This window comes from Pleurodeles waltl, chromosome 4_2 (genome assembly GCF_031143425.1).
Source record: "Pleurodeles waltl isolate 20211129_DDA chromosome 4_2, aPleWal1.hap1.20221129, whole genome shotgun sequence".
NCBI classification, from domain to species: domain Eukaryota; kingdom Metazoa; phylum Chordata; class Amphibia; order Caudata; family Salamandridae; genus Pleurodeles; species Pleurodeles waltl.
In genome coordinates this window covers 432,976,086-432,990,208 of record NC_090443.1, presented here as the reverse complement: position 1 = coordinate 432,990,208, position 14,123 = coordinate 432,976,086, and positions in this window count along the sequence as shown.

Below are 14,123 nucleotides of genomic sequence, written 5' to 3'. Positions count from 1 at the left end.
GCTGGTAGTGGTGCTGGTGGCGGTGCTGGTGTCGGTGCTGGCAGTGGTGGGGGGAGGCTCCAGCCCATCCCCTGCAGCCTCGGACGGCTGAACCACCATGGCTTGTGGTGGGGCTCCGACTGAGTCCCAGCACCAGGCCTCTTGTCCTTTTTGCCTGCTGGTGCAGGCCCCTTACCCTTCCTGCCATCAGCTGGGGATGGCTCCTTGCTCCTTTTGGCAGCAGCTGGGGACTGCTCCTTGTCCTTCCTCTCAGCAGCCGGGGATTGCTCCCTGCCCTTCCTTTTACCAGCTGGGGATGCCTCCTTGTCCTTCCCTGCAGCGGCTGGGCGTGCCTCCTTGCCCTTCCTTGCAGCACTTGGTGCAGGCACCCTATCAGTGTGGCTGTCTGGTGCCCGGGATCCTGTCCCACGTGGTGTTGCTGTGGACACTACTGTGCCCCTGGACAGGGTGGCTGAGGTGCTTGCCTGGGTTTTGACCACCCTGGCCTGACGTAGGGACGGGGGGAGGGCTAGGGAAGAGGTCAATTTTGGTGAGGAAAAGCTTCTTAGGGACATTAGGGTGGGAAGTGGGAGATGGTTTGGGAGTGGAGGAAGAGGGAGTGGTTGTAGGAAGTGTCAGTCTGCTGTGTTTAGGTGCAGGTGCATGGACTGGATGCTGTTGTGAGGTGGATGGCTGTTGGGTTCCTGAGCGCTTGTGTTTGTGCACTTTGGGAGGAGGGGGCACAGACACAGTGGGAGAGGACACAGGGGACGTGTGCATGGAAGTGGGGGTGGTGACCTGTAGTGAGGGGCATGTGCTGTTAGGTGTGCTGGTGATGGGGGTAGTGGATGAGGCTGTAGTGCATGCAGGTGTGAGTGTAGACACAACTGGGAGGGAGGTGGAGTATGAAGAGGAGGGGGCCACAGTGGAGGCAGTGGATGTTGGTATGTCTGCACCTGGATGGTGTTTGTGTCAGTGCCTGTGTGATGATGTGTGGTGCTTGTGTTTGCCATGTCCACTCTTGTGTGTTGTCCTGGGTGCATGCTCATCTGACTATGATTGGGATAGGTTGGGGTTGAGGGGAATGGGATTGGGTTGAGGAAGTTGAGGGGGGAGGCTGGAAACAGGGACAATGGCTGCCATCAGAGAGGAGGCCAGAGCCTGGGTTGATCTGTGTTGGGCCGCCATGCCAGTGTGAATGCCCTCCAGGAATGTATTTTTCTGTTGCATTGGGTCTGCCAGCCCCTGGATGTCATTCACAATGGTTGACTGCCCAACAGAGAAGGATCACAGGAGATCAATAGCCTTCTCACTCAGGGCAGCAGGAATAACTGGGGCAGGGCCTGAGGTGCCTGGGGCAAAGGAGATGCCCACCCTCCTGGGTGAGCGGGCATGGGAAACTCGCTGAGGGGTTGCTGGGAGGGCAGTGGTGGTATGGGGGTTGGCACAGAGGTGTCCGCCACCACCTGGGAGCTTCCATCGGAGGAGGAATCTGTTTCCGAACTGTACCCTCCCATCTCCGCTGTGGTGTTCCCCTCGACCTCTGTCCCACTGGTGCCCTCACCGTCGGTGGATTCGGAGTCTTGGGTCCTGTGGGATGCAGTTCCCTCCGTCGCCGATGCCTCTGCTCCTCCGCCAGATGATGCTAATGCACATAAGGACAGGGTGACAAAACAAAAAGGGGGGGAAGAGACAAAGGATACACTTGGTCAATGGCGCCAACAACACCACCGTTGGCGTACACGACACACACACACAGGGAACAGCCCTACGCACTAGGCAATGCACTACCAGTCACAATGCTAGTCACCAGGCCATGGATAGGAACACCTAACGCCAATTGCAGCATACCTGAGACCCACAGACCCCTGCCCAATAGTGGATGCCTATTAGCTTGGTTGGAGGTATTTTACATCAGAACCCTGCCCAACATGGGACTCAGCAATGTCAGGCTTGGCCTAGGGGCACCCACAGGCCCACATCCCCCACCTGGATACCACCCCACCAGGCGCAAGTTGTATATTGGGGTACTGTACTCAACCCCTTGTGGATGCTGTGATGCCCCCAAGCGGCAATCCAGCTCTGGATAGGCCACTGCCGATATGTGGGCCATAGGGGGGGGGGTCAGGGTTCGATTGGCACCCCTTCCTCGGTGGGAGACCATCCCCAGCTGGGCCTCTGCCGTCTTCCGTGCCCAGCGTCTCAGGTCCTCCCACCGTTTGCGACAGAGGGTGCTCCACCTGCTGTAGACCCCCAGGGTCCTCACTTCCTTGGCGATGGCACGCCATATACCCTTTTTCTGATGGGTGCTGACCTGCAGAGAAAGACACACATAGGAAAAGGTATCAGTCAGACAGTCCTGCCTGTTACACTTATAGCCCACCATACCCCTTCCCATCCCCATTAGCACAGACATGGCCCACCATACATGCTGCACGCTGTCCAGGGCCCATCCCCCCCCCGCCCCTACATGAGGCCTTCACACACAACACTCAATGCAGTCAAGCCCCATCCATCGGACTCACGGTGTACTCACCTGTTGGTCTGGAGGCCCGTACAGCATTCGGTACTGGGGTAGGATCCCTGTGTGCCCAATTGGAGCCTGACCTAATCTCTGCTATCCGTCACCCCACCGGGATCCCCCCTCTTGTGCAAGTGCTATCTGTGCTCCATTTCCTGGCAATTGGCTCCTTCCAAGTAACAGTGGGCTTGGCAGCTGGAATGTCACAGCCAATGTTCTCAGTAGTGCTTACTAGAGTGTTGTCTGCCCTGATTAAACACATGCACAGCTACATTGTTTTCCCCCAGGTGGAGGATTTGGCTACAGTGAAAGCTGATTTCTGTGCAATGGGAAATATCCCCAACATTAATGGGGCAATTGGTGGTACACATATTGCTTTTGTCCCCCCCCCCCCGGCGGAAAGAACAGGTGTGCAGAAATTGAAAGAGCTTTCACTCCGTGAATGTGCAGATGGTGTGCCTGGCGGACCACTACATCTCCCACGTCAATGCAAAATATCCTGGGTCTGTGCATGATGCCTTTATCATGAGAAATAGCAGCATCCCATTTGTGATGGCTGAACTCCAGAGGCACAGGGTGTGGCTAATAGGTGAGCCCTGGTTCCCACCCATTGGATGTTGGTGTATGGGTTTGGTGTGGGCCCTAAGGGTTGGTGTGTGGCTAAAAGCTATCCCTCGATATTTGCAGGTGACTCTGGTTACCCCAACCTCTCATGGCTACTGACCCCTGTGAGGAATCACAGGACAAGGGCAGAGAAACGTTACAATGAGGCACATGGGCGAACAAGAAGAATTATAGTGAGGACCTCTGGCCTCCTGAAGGCCAGGTTTTGTTGCCTCCATCTAACAGGTACTACTCACTCAAGAAGTTCTGCCAGATCATTGTGGCCTGCTGTATGTTGCACAACCTTGCCTTACATCTCCAGGTGCCTTTTCTGCAGGAGGATGAGGCTGGAGATGGCCGTGTGGCAGCAGTGGACCCTGTGGACAGTGAAGATGAAGAGGCAGAGGATGAGGATGAGGACAACAGAAGTACAATAATTCGACAATACTTCCATGACACACAGGTAAGACAGTGTACTTTCCCATTGAAATGACAGTTTTGTGTTTGACATTGTCACTGGCAGGCTGATTTTCCAACTTCTATGGCCACTCATTGCACCCTTTGGCATCGCTATTTGCAGATATTTGTGCCCCACTATCACTCCTGGTGTGTTGACTGCAGCCAACTACAGGTCATTCCTATGTAAACATTACTGTATAGTTGATTTTACATGTTTAAACCTTGTTAAACAAATACATACTTAAATCATTTAACATACTCCACACTTGTATTTTTTCAAAGGGTGTTTATTTAAGTGCTAAGAAGTAGAGGGGGATGTGCAATGGTCTGTGGTGATGATTTAGGAAAGTCCAGGTTAGAGTCCAGTCTATTTGGGTGACAGGTGCATTGTCCAAGGGGGCATAGGAGGGGAGCAATGGCAGTTCAAGGTGGACAGGGTGACAGAGTGGGACACAGGGTAGACAATCAAGGAGTCTCATTTCCTGGGGGGGAAGGTTGGCAATAGTCTCTGGCTTCTGCCTGGATCGCAGGGAACATTTGCGGAGTGGTTCTCCTGCAGGGGGAGGGGTCCTGGTGGCCTGTTGTTCCTGTGGCGGGGCCTCCTGTCCACTAGCGGAGGTGGAGGGCTGTTCATCAGTTTGGCTAGTGGCAGAGGCCCAGTGGGGTGCCACTGCCTCCCTCATAGTGTTGGACATGTCTGCCAGCACCCCTGCAATGGAGACCTGGGTGGTGATGATGTCCTTCAAGTCCTCCCTGATCCTTCCTGCAGCCGCATGTTCTCCTGCAACTTGTCCAGTATCTAGCCCAGCGTATCCTGGGAATGTTGGTATGCTCCCAGGATCGTGGTGAGTGCCTCCTCGAGAGTCGGTTCCCTGGGCCTATCCTCCCCCTGTCGCACAGCAGTCCTCCCAGCTTCCCTGTTGTCCTGTGCCTCTGTCCCCTGAACCGTGTGCCCACTGCCACTGACCCTAGGTCCCTGATCATTCTGTGTTTGTGGGGTGGCCTGGGGTCCCTTTAGTGAGGGACACACTGTGCTGATTGACGTGTCCTGGGGCCAGAGGTATGGGCCCACTGGGTGGGTGCTGTGGTGGTATTTCCTGAGGGAGGAGGCTCTGTGGTGGTGTGTGACTGTGCCTGGATAACTGACTGTCCGGAGATCCTTGAAGGGCCAGGTTGGTCATCCAGATCCAGGCAAGCAGAGCTGCTGTCATCACTGTGGGCCTCTTCTGGGGGGGACTGGATGTTGCTGTCCCTTGACATTGTTTTAAAGGCTTTGGCAGCTTTTACTGCAATGGGTTAATGGGTTGTGTGGTGTTGTGCCCTTCACGCTTTTCATTCTAGTATGTTAGTAATGTCTTCCTGATCACTAGACTCGATGCCTATGCATCTATTTATGACATAATTGTAGTGACTATCTCTGTGTGTGTGTCTATATATATATATATATATATATATATTTTTTTTTTTTTTCTTTGGTCTTTGCAATTGTCGATTATGTGGATTTCCTTCTATGAGTGTTTAACATTATAGAGTATTTCAAAGGTGTCAATGTTACCTCTGACGTCCTTTTATTCGGCCAAGAGTTGGTTCTGAACCAATAATTGCAGCTATTTTCCTCACATTTCTATTACAGCATTGCACTATGCTCCTTCATAAGAGATGGGGTTCTTGGAACCTAGCTTTTCCCTGTGTTTTTGCATAGAGTTTTTCCACTAAATTAATGACTTTCTAAAGCAAAGTGCTTTAGTTCAGTGGCATTGCTTGTTGACTTTGACCCCCTAACAGCCAAATGACTATGGTTCTGAACCCACTATGGGAACAGGTAGTTTTCATGTTCATATTGTTGATTCTTCTCCGAGACAGTTTTGTACTCTTGCCATGGGTAACACTATTCCCATACGTTTCAGTTTATTTATGACTTTATTTGCCTGTGGTCCTTCCACAGTTCTTATGGTTCACAGACAGTAATCCTTAAGAGAGTCTGGTCTCTTTCTCTTGTTCTAGACCGACTTTGTTCTAGAATGAGACTTTTAATGGAATCAGTTTCCAGTCCACCTCTCGAAAAAAGTATTACTTTGGTATCTAATTCAAAGGTAAGGAATCTGAGTCTAGATGTCTCTGTCAGGTGAACAAGTTACTTACCTTTGGTAACACATTATCTGATAGAGACAGGATCTAGCAGCACATTCTTTATCGACCCACCCATCCTCTCCTTTCTGTGAACTGCTTTCTAAGGACAGGAGCTCTTCTTACAGGGGTAGCTCTGTGAACTGGGTACTCTTTTGTCTCAAACATCTCTTTATTGACATTAACATTTCTCCATTAGGATTTTGAAAATATTTGACACAAAGATGTCTCTTTTGACACACTGTTTCCATAGGCAGTTTCTATAAATAGCTTTGCATTTTTTGCACAGAAAATAGTTACAGAAGAAACTAATGTTGATGCATCGGAGGGAAGATTATATAGACTACGTCAACATCACATCCTGGGGACTACGTTGTTACAGCTTCGCGCAACACCCTCCTCCGACACACAGCCAAACTGGTGGAAAAAAAAATCCAGATCAAGTCTGGTGCCTGGGGAGAATTTGACAATAAGGAATCTGCAGCTAGATCCTGTCTCTACCAGATAATGCATTACCGAAGGAAAGTAACTTGTTCATCTAGGTCAATTTAAGACCATGTGACCATAATCGGTGCCTGGGCAAAGACTGGGCCAAGATGGACATGTCTGATCCTAGAAAGAGAATAAGCTGGGCTACCCCTCATGGTTCTAGAACTGAGGCTCTTTTTCTAGCACTGAATACAGCTTATTATGGATAGGAGAACGTCTGGGAATGGTCTAGGCAGCAAGGACCGCACTGCCACTTCCTCAATTGCCAATTTTGTGTCCATAGCAGTAGGGGTATTCAATAATTAAATTGTTAGTGAGGATCAGAAAATTGAGGTGCCTCAACATTTCATTTCTGAAGCACCTATAAACTCGACTGTGTTTATGCCCCCTCTTGCTAGGTCTGCCCCGTATTTAAATAATCTGCACAAACCTAGAGTGTCACTTAATAATCCTTGCATGTCACATGACAGAAAGCAAAGTCTGCCATAAATGTGTATTGTTTGCTTAAATGTAATTGTGGGGATCAATTCCTGTTTGACTGGAGGGGATGAGCTCACTGTATTACAACAATCATTCTGTGAGCAACTGAATAGCTATCTTTTGTCAAATGATGGTTCCGTTAGGGGCCTGTTTGATTCCTGGCTTAGTAAGCGAAAGCCTCATGAATCTACTTTAACAAACCTTATTGACTCTGTTAATGAATTAAAACATAACTGCCCCAAAAAGAGTATTAACCTTGAACATAAAAGTCAAAAGAAGCAGGTGTTGACTAAGCAAGCAGTTAGATCTGACCACTAGGCAGAGGGAGTTCTAAGCTGGGAACAATGGTTGAGTGTTATTTCATTCTCGATTTCAAGTATTCCACCTGTATCCCAAGCAGTATCCAAAGGATATGTCAAATATTCCACTTGTATCTCAAGCAGCACCCAAAGCATAAGTCAAACATTCAACCTCTATCTCTAGCAGTATCTAATGTATACATAAAATATTCCTCCTTTATCCCAAGCAGTATCCAAAGTATATATCAAGTATTCCACCTCTTTCCCAAGCAGATTCCAAAGTGTAGGTCAAGTATTCCACCTGTGTCCCAGGCAGTATCTAAAGCATATGTCAAATATTCCACCTGTATCCCAAGCAGCCTCCAAAGAATGTGCGCTGATCCGGCATTTGTGCATCCATCCCTATTTAATTTCCCAGCCTTATTGGAACTGCTGCCTAAGCACCTTTGGCCTGATTCAAAAAGGTAAGTTACACTTTTGAGTACGTTTACACTTTGTAGTAATTTTACTACTTTGGCATTCTCAAACTGTGAAAGTAAACTTTGTAAGTTAAATGTCTCCACCTGCAGAGTAATGCAATAGAATTACTTGTGTAGGTGTGTGACATCCCTCCCTAAACCCTTCCATGATCCTTGCTAAATCCCTCTTATGCTTCCCTAGTCCCATCCCCTTTAGAAGTAAGTCTGCTCCTTATCGGCTACCACTACTACTTTCTTTCTACTCCTAAAACATATACTTGCATGTGTGTAGAGTCTGCTGTCTGGATTAAGAACTCCACATATATAAGTAAAGGTAATGCAGAGTCGTAAAACTCCACAAGTAGTTGTGAATTGCAATTTGTTATATGTTTTGTAGTATTACAAAATGCACTACAAAGTGCAGTTTGGAAATCAGGCACCTTGGGCCAGATGTATCAAACAATTTTGCATTCGCAAACGGTGCAAATTGCAAAATTCGGCCGTTTGCGAATGCAAACTCACCTTTCTGAATGAAAGAAAGGCATTCGCAGTGCAATTTTAAGGAATCGCTAAAATAGCGATTCCTTAAAATTGCGACCTCATTTGGAGAATCGCAAATTGCAATTCTCTAAATAAGAAATTGCAAATAAGGAATCCTTATTTGCGATTTCTGAAGCACATGTATGAAGTAATTCCTTAATGCGAATTGGGCATTAAGGAATCGCAAATTACCACCAAGTTGTACTTGGTGGTAACCATGTGCAAAATTAAAAAATGAATTTAAAATGCATTTTTAAATTGTACATGTAAAGCACACATGCCCTTTTGGCATGTGTGCACCTTACATGTCCCCCAAAACAATTTTGGGGTACAGCAGAGGAGTTTTGCATTTCCAAAATTGCGATTTCTGGTTCAGAAATCGCAATTTTGGAAATGCAAAAAAGTTGCAGATATGGGCCAACAGGCCCAGAGCTGCGAATGGGGCGGTATCGCAATTTGAGATTCGGTAATAGCATTTGCGATTTTTAAGAAATCGCTATTACTGATTTGCAAATGTGATACATGGCACTTTGCGAGTCGGAAATAGCGATTTCTTAAAAATCGCTATTTCCGAATCGCAATGGGCCGTGATGATACATCTGGCCCCTTGTTTCTTCTTTCTAAAAGGTGTTGTTCTCCCCTTGTAAGATAGTGAAATTGAAGGCCCTTTCGAACTGACACGTTTGGTAGACTGTGTGGTGAAACAAGACATGCTCAGGAAACTGATTGTGGTCAATTGGATAACTGCCACTAATGTGGGGAATCTATTGGTCAAACCGAATTGTCCATTTTTAAGTTTTAGCAAGACATAAGCTGTTCCCTATAACATTTTTATAGATCAGGGAACAATAAGAAACCTGATCCTGTAAAGAGTTGTTTGGAGTTCTTGGACCAGGTCTATAACATTGTGACAGTTAATAGTTTCGACCCTCTTGATTCAGTGGAAGAGTTTAACTGACTACTATAAAGACAAAGTGAATTCTCTACAAGACCTCTGCAGCTCAACTTATGCATATCGTCTATTTAGACAGTTACTTAACATTTCACATCCTTGCAATTTACTCCAAAGCCAGTAGGGCCAAGGGTGTGCTTTCAATTTTGGTCTCACTCCTGTTTCATTGGAAACAGAAACAAGACCACAATTGTGCCTGTTTCCTAGGAAAGTCTCAAGGTCCTGTCTTGTTTCCCGACATTACCACATGATGGGCTTATAGCTGATCAGGGGTTTGGATAGTTTGTTAATCAACTTTCATAATAAACTGATAAACATAGTTTAAAGATTATCCATGCCCTAGAAAAGCAATGATATGCATATTGAGTTGGGGATTTTTAACGCTTATCTTTTTCACCTGTCGCTCAAAGTGTTGTGTGGGATGGTTGATACATCTGGGAAGGGGTAGCCCCATCTTCATCTGTATGGTGAGGCTATACCTTCTTCCTTAAATATCATTTTGTATTTACTCATGGTGTGTGTGCCTCCTCTCTTCCAGTTGTACCCACGTTTACTAGCAGGGGCATGACCACTGTTCTTAAATATATATTATTTATTAATAATCTGCTATCTTCTGCCTTAGATTTCTCTATAATGCCTAACTGCATAAGCAATCATAATCCCCTTGCATTTAAGACCTGCTTGAGACAGGGGCTTAAAAAATTATTTGAGATAATAGAGGATGTAGAGGTTGCCAGAAATAATAGAGTAATGGAAGCAAGTGACAACACATTAATTATGTCAAACTTACTGTGGCCCAGATTTACAAGAATCTGGCGCATCAGTACTGATGCGCCAGATTTCTTTTGCCCCTTCCCACTGCCACCTAACAACCCCATGGGTGCGCCATATTTACAATACAGCGCACCATGGCACATGTTAGGCCAATGGCGTCAACATTTTTGATGCTTTTGTGGCGCTTTGCTGCACTAATGTCAAAAAAGGACCCACCGCGCTAACGTTGGCACTAAAAAAGGCAAATGTAAATGAATATCAAAAACATAATGAATTTGCTCAAAGCTGTGCCCCCTTTGGAACGAGGGATGCAGGCGAACACAGGTATGCCTGTTTTCTTCTAGGCACCAGAAGATAATGTGGCAGGAACGCCAAGTGGGCTTGTGACGGGACGGACATGGATAAATACTTGCTGCTGTCATGCTTTGACTTCTTTCTGCTACAAAGCAAGGTCACTGGTCCAATTCCCAAGCAGCAAAAGTAAAATAGATGCATGAAAGATGGAGGGCTGGGGTTGTAATGGTACCATAACTTATTCAGAGCAGTAGAGTTGCCTTGTTGTTCTTCATGCATGTTTTTTCAGTTTAAACATAGTGCACCATAAACCTTAATTTTTACTTTTTTTACCATGCAGCTTAAATCCCATGAAGATGGCAAGAAAAATATGGGGATACAGGTGAGTCATTGTAGTACATTTCAGAATGGTTTTGTTTTGTTATGCTGATGTAGAAATGGGAGCTTAGATTGTATGACCACCGGTTAGCGTTTCCTTTATGTGTTCCAACAATATGCATACAAGCAAAAATGTATAATGCACTTAACTTTTCAGTAAATCAACTGAATTATAATCAAAGTGAAAGTGAAAGTTAAAATTTTAAAACCATACACTTTGCTATCTCTGTATCATACTTTTGAGAAGGTACAATCTGGTATCCTCGGATATGCTGCACAGGAAATCCTGTCAACATTTTACATTCCGACTTTGTTACTACTTCAGAACTTTTTTCTTCTGATAATGGTCAACCCTCCTCAGCAAGCCAATTTCGATGCAAGGTTATTGGATCACCTTTCCGGGAGCCGCTGGTGAAATCTTGGAACTCTGGGGCTCCAGAGCTTTTTAGCGGACTGAGCCTGCAAGTCAGGCCGGGTTTCTGTTGAGGCAAGTGGGCTTGACTTACCACGGCGGGTTGGTCCCTTTATGGAGCTTTTTTTTCCGAAAGTTCTCCAATCTTCTGGATCTTCTTCCAGAAGATCTTTGAAGGTCCTTTAGGAGTCCACAGCTCACAACAAGGTTCCAGAAGCCCTGAGTTGATCCTTGAGAGCTAGGACTCCAACTCCCAGAATGCACCTGGTTCAAATCCAAAAATAACCACTAGCCACTGGCCATCTGGTCAGTTCCTTCAGGTTTTGATGCAGGGGACTCTGGTTAGCTATTTTTCACCTGTAGCAATCAGGGAGTCCCTTCTTGAACCAGTTGAAGATAGGCAAAGTACTTTTTGTGGTGAAGCCCCAGTGTGCAGCTGGAGCAGTCCTTCAGAGTGTAGTGTCTAGCTGCAGCTCATGGGTCCAGCAGGGCAGTCCTCATTCTTCTGATGTTGTTCCTTGTAGGGATCGGAGGTGTGGGTGCAACTCTGCCAAATGTATCCTTGCTCTTTGGGTGAAAAACGGGGGGTGGGGGCAACTGTTCATTCACAGGTAGGCCACTTCCCTCTTGGATGACCACTTCCTGGGAAGTGTGGCAAAAATCAGTCACAGGGAGCAACATTCCTTAAAAATCCCAAATGGCAGAAACAGAATTTTGGAGGTTAGGTCTGGCTGAGCCCACCCACTGGTGTGGCTAAAAATCCTTAACATACACCTCTCCTGCCCTCTCCTGATCTAATCACGAGGGCACCTGGTTGTCTGGGTTTGCAGGAGATGTTCCAAATGTCCTTACCTCCTTTGAAGACCAGTTTGGCTGCTCTCCCCCAATCCTGTTTCACCATCTACTGAGACAGATCTCCTCCCCAGGCACTCCCTTTGTGTTTAATCTAGATCACTTAACACCACAGGCTGCCAGAGGCTGGCCAATCAGAGAGGGGCACTACAGAACTGAAACTGGTAACTTTTAGGAAGAGTTCTAAAACTCTTTCCCTGAATTAGTTATATTAAATCCTACAATTGCAAGTTGTTGCACTTATCATAACAATCAGTTTGAGACCAAGCTTACCATATCTAGCTCCTTTGGAGACTTTATTAATTAAAATAGAGGCTCCCCATTTCAGCCTATGGAGCCTATTCACTACAATGAGGAAAAAGGAAATTTGGCTATTTTTCCTCACCAGGGCTTATAAAACATATTTTATAAAGTCCCTGCTTATAGTTACACTGCACCCAAGCCTGGGGACACCTAGGGCACACCTTAGGGGTGATATGTATGTAACAATAACGTAGTTTAAGACTTTGGAAGTACTTTTAATTCCAAAGTCAAATTTGCATATAACTTAGATTTAAAAGCAACCAGCAAGGCAGGCCTGCCTTTAAAATGACACTGGGCACCTCAGCAGTGCACCTATGGATGCACTACATATGCTGGGGTCCCTAAACCTTCATGCCCTACCATATAGTAGGGACTTATAGGTTGGTTGATATTGCCAATTATGATGAACCTAATTTGAATACTCATTTTACACAGAACACAGGCCCTGGGACGGTTAGCAGAACCCAGGACGCCAACAGAGTCAGGAAAACACCAGCACAAAGTGACGTAATGGGGGCAAAAAGTGAGGGGGCCACTACAATCAGCCCAGTTTTCTCACATAGAGGAACAGTGTCTGAATTCTGAAATCATTACCCTTGTCATTGTACCTGGTGCAAATAGTGCTACTCAAAGGCTGGAAAATTCTAAATGCTATGTGACATGTCCCTCTCTCCTAAATTCGTGAAAGTCTGCTTGGGCTGTAGCATGTGCAAAACTAAATGTGGACTCTAGGGTGTAAATGAATCAGGGACATAGCAGAAGGAGCAAGCCAGTTATTTATCTGAGCTGAGTCCATGGGTGTCAATTCATCAAAATGCTAGGTGTGGCAGAAGTGACATCACATAACTTCCCTTTGACTCAATGACATCACAGGAAGTAACATCACATGATCTGATCCTCAATCCTCCTTTACCATAGTGACCTAACCTTTACCACAATAACTGACATTACTGAAATGGGGGGTTCATAAATGCAAATTATATAACCACGGTTAATACAGATAAAGTTCAGTTTTAAATACCACCTACATTTTAAATAATAAGGTACTGCCATGTTAGAAACATTACACATTTCTATTTTTTAATTGCACAAACAATGATGTGTTTGTTGCAAAAGGATAGTATAATGCTACTAAAATGCACAATAGCACTGTGAAGCCAAATTATTTGTACCTTAAACTCATGATTACTAGCTTCCCTAATATATACCTTAATCATAAACGGAAATAACAGAAAATGCACAAAAAGATTTAAAAACATTATTGGGGTTGTTCACCTGTAATTCTTTATATAGAACAGTGTGAACAATGTTACTGGCATAAATTGATCCTTAACATTGTTAATGAATTTTCATTAACATCACTTGTAAGGAACTATCACTCAGTACAGCACATAGGTGAGGTTAATTTTTCAAACACCTAGATAGTATATGTTCACAATGATTAAAATCTGCAAAATCTTGCTTAAAAATGTGTATTTTTTATTTCAGTTTTTAAAAACTTGATTCAGTAAGATATACATTGCACTGTTGTAGCTTTATTTGTCTTACTGAGCTGAGGGTTGAATGCCTTAGTTCGCAGCAGGTGCTGCCAAAAGTAAACAACACTGTTCACCTTCTTTTCTGTTCTTGGCCGTTGCCTTCTCTGAGGCCGGGGGTCACAAAAGGCAGTGCCAGAGGTCCCAAGGGGCAAGCCAGGGGTCAAAGCCCATAGGGCCAACAGGGTCCGGTCGCGCCACCCCCCACCCAAGGAACCCACTGCGGCACATGCTGGCCAAGCTGCTCCACCTTCCGAATTGTGACATGATATTGGGTGGCATGACAGGTGGCTCCACTGCGGATGAAAGACAAGACTGTGATGCTTTTCCTCGATTACACTTGGATTGTGCAGCAACAACTCACGTAATTCATGGATGTGAAGCGCTGCTTCAGACAAATGGGACTGCAGTACTCCCTGCTTTTTCTGACTCATCTTAATGAGAAAGGTTTCTTCTTCACTGAACCCACATAGGCCTGGGAATCACTGAACGAACAGGATGGAGGTGCCTCATCATGCAGGCTTGAGAAGCTCCCGGGATCGAAGCGACACCAGAATCGCCGGCAAGGCAGAACTAAGGATATGACCACACCTCAAGCCCCTGCCTGTGAATCCCAAGACCTTGAGCAAATTATCAAAGAGTGTTTGAGGAGGCACCCAAGTTGGGAA